At 37.6% G+C, this 3525-nt stretch overlaps 1 pseudogene; it reads right to left on the bottom strand.

Annotated features, from left to right (window-relative positions):
* Positions 1–544: 544 nt before the first annotated feature.
* LOC110196000 (telomeric repeat-binding factor 2-interacting protein 1 pseudogene) lies at positions 545–1450 on the bottom strand (annotated as a pseudogene).
* Between the last annotated feature and the right edge of the window lie 2075 nt (positions 1451–3525).

Raw genomic sequence — 3525 nt, 5'->3', positions numbered from 1 at the left:
TTTATCCCGCCACCCAAGCAGCATTACCTTACTGCCAGAGGAGCAGAGATGATAGGTTAAAATAAACTGGAATTCTCTGACTTCACACTTTATGCTAGTAAATATTTCAAACAATTCCTGGAAGATACAGTGATACAGCAGCAAGAGAGATGAACGTGGGAGCCAAGTGGCTGAAATCCCACCTCCAGAATCTAATTCTGAGTCTCAGTGGGGGGAGGGAGGTTAGACACTTAAGTTGACCTTCAATTTCATCTTTAATGATAACAACCCTCACAGTCCCCACCTCCCATGACTGATGTGAGGATCAGAGGGAATGGATGAAAAGCCCTTTCTGGACCTCGAAGCACTGCATGACTATCAGCTCTTATCATATTCTCCATATTTGTCTGTTTCTACATTTTGTTACATGGTCACATTTGTTAACAAGTGCTATCTAACAGAGCAATAAGAATGCTGGTTAATAACCAAGTGTCAGTCTTTGCCGCTCCCCCACCTTTTACCACGATTCACTCTATGAACCCGAGAGTCTGGCCTTTTCCCCTGACATCCTGCCCTAATTCCTTCTGAATTCAATCCTCCTCACTACATTCTTAGCACCAAATGTTTTTATCAATTTACTTCTGGTATTCTCGTCATCTTTCTGCAAATCCACATCATCCTGTCGGGTCCAGATTGGATGTCCATTGGATCTCTGGCCAGTCTGCAGGAAGGAACGAGGGGCCTCCCGTTCCCCACTGGTTTTCAAGAACGCTTGGGTGACTGTTGCTAGGTCCACACTAAACTCCTGCATTAAATGTTTGATGACTTTGATGGCAGCTCCCTCCTTAGGTGAAAGAGAAGGGCTAGAGCTGCTTTCCTCTGCTTCAGGCTGTGTTTCCAATACAAGAAAGTCTTCAATGACCTCACTGTCCTTTGGAGCCTCTTTCAAATTGGAGTTATTTTTTCCAGGACTGGTCAGCTCTCCATTTTTAATCACAGTTAATTCAAGGTCAGGGGTCTGATCATGAACCTCACTGTCCTCAACCTCCTGGTTTTCAGAGTACAAAACATCTTCCTCTGTTGTTTCATTGTCCTGCACTTGCTCCTCTGCACTATCTTCCTCAGCCAGATCGAGGGACTTTTTCTTCTGGGGTTCTGATGCACTGAGCAGCCAACTCCTTTGGCATGGTCCGGTTGGCCTCCAGAGAAATGGGAGTCTACTGTGTGCTACTGCCAGATGGAATGGATCTAGATCAAAAAAAAAATGGTTTGCAGAAGAAGAATTCAAAACTATCAATGGTGATATGAAAAATGTTCTAAATCACTAATAATGAGAGAAACGCACATTAAAACAACTTCATACCTCATACCTATCAGATTGACTAATATGACAGAGAAGGAAAACGACAAGTACTTGAGTGGAAAAAGAGGTACACTTACTGTTGGTGCAGCTATGAACTGGTCCTACCATTCTATAGAACAATTGGGAACTATTCCCAAAGGGATATAAAACTTTTGGACCTAGCAATGCCTCTCTTAAGTTTATTTCCCAAGGCAATCAGAGAAAAAGGAAAAGAATCTAAATGTCCTAAAATATTTATATCTGCCCTCTTTGCGGTGACAAAGAACTAGAAATTGAAAGGATGCACATTGATTGAGGAATGGCTAAACACGTTGTGGTGTATGATTGTGATGGAAAACTACTAAGCTGTAAGAAATGATGAGTGGGTTGACTTTAGAAAAAAGCCATGGAAAGACTTGCATGAAATAATGAAAAGATGAAATGAGTAGAACCAAGGGAATGTTGTATACAGCAGTATTGTTCAAAGAGTAACTGTGAATGACTAAGCTATTCTGAATATTATAAATATTCAAATCAACTATGAAGGAAGATGCTATCTATCTCCAGAGAAAGAACTAATAAATTTATATATATATATCTATATATATATATAAAACTCTGCATACCCTTAGACTCAGCAATACCACCTCTAGGTCTGCATCCTAAAAATATCAAAGGAAAAGAAAAATGACCTATTTGTTCAAAAATATTTATAGTAGCTCTTTTTGTATTGGCAAAAAAGTAGAAATTGAAAAGATGTCTATCAATTTGGGAATGGCTGAACAAGTTGTGCTATGATTGTGATCGAATACTATTGTGCTAGAAAAAATGACAAATTTTCAGAAAAACCTGGGAGGACTTATATGAGTCTATGCAAAGTGAAGTGAGCAAAACAAGGAGAACCTTGTGCACAGTAATGGTAATATTGTAATGATAATCAACTGTGAAAGATTTAGCTACTACTCTGATCAATAAAATGATCCAGGATAATTCCAGAGAACTCATGATGAAAAATGTTATCCCCTCCATTGAGAAAACTAATGAACTCTGGGTGCGTATTGCAGCATATTTTTCTAATTTCTTAATTTTTCTTGCTTTTTAAAAGCCTCATATTAAAATATGTCTTGTATGACTACATATGTATAATGGGTATCATATTTCCTGCCTTTTCAATGAGTGGGAAAGAGAGTAGAGGGAGGGAGAGAATTTGGAACTAAGAAAAAATTTTTAAACCAGAAAAACGCAATAGTGGTATAAAAATAAATAAAATATAAAATACTTGCAGCTTCAATATAAATCTAGGGAATTTGAACATAAATGGATTAAGTAAGGTTGTTGAACTAGGACACTTATGCAATAAAGGAAAATAATTTTAAATATGTGCAATAAAATGGAAATTGTTACTTGAAAAAAGAAGCAAATTAAGTCCAAATATTTCAGCCCCATCTCAAGACTAATTTCCCATTGGTGACATCATTTTTCTTCCTGACCCGATTATCCATAACTCCAGCCCTAAATGCCTCCACGGTGTCCTCTATCAGCCTAAAAGAAGCCAGGAGTTCATAAAATAGGTCTGTATATGGTGTGAGGTCAATCTACAGTTATCTAACATAAGGTTAGCTGAAGATTGACAACTTTTGAAATGTATCAATTTTGGTTGCTCTCTATTGAAGGTATGAAATAGGAATCATTATCAAATTGTCACATTCAATGTTGTTATAGTTACTTCTTCCTCATTCTCTTTTATGAATGTGATCAGCTCTCACCCTTGGGAATGGTATGAAGACTGGGGCCCTAAGTGGGAATGAAGAGGCAGAGAGAAATTCATCCTTCTAGATATCAGAGGAAAATCCTGTGTTCCCTTATGCCAATGGCATCCTGAGGCTGTGGTGAGTGAGACTGGGACTTAATTCTGAATTTAACCAATGCCAAATAGCATAAGCATTTCAATACATTTCCCTTCTGTTCCCCCAACATTGAAATGAAAATAAATAAAGCTCTTTTACTGAACATTAATTTGTTTAATATGTTTTATTTCATTAAATATTTCCTTATTACTTTTAAAAGTTTTAACATTCTTTTTTTTAAAATTTTGAATTCTTAATTTTTTCCTCCTTCATGTCCCTCCTCTACCCTTGGAGAAGCCAAGCACTATTGATGGGGTATGGGCCCATCACTCAGTTTCAGAAGCCAAGTCCTTTGTC

This window comes from Phascolarctos cinereus, unplaced genomic scaffold, assembly GCF_003287225.1.
Source record: "Phascolarctos cinereus isolate Bilbo 61053 unplaced genomic scaffold, phaCin_HiC Scaffold_4;HRSCAF=312, whole genome shotgun sequence".
Classification (NCBI taxonomy): Eukaryota; Metazoa; Chordata; class Mammalia; order Diprotodontia; family Phascolarctidae; genus Phascolarctos; species Phascolarctos cinereus.
This window is presented reverse-complemented; position numbering and strand designations above follow the sequence as displayed.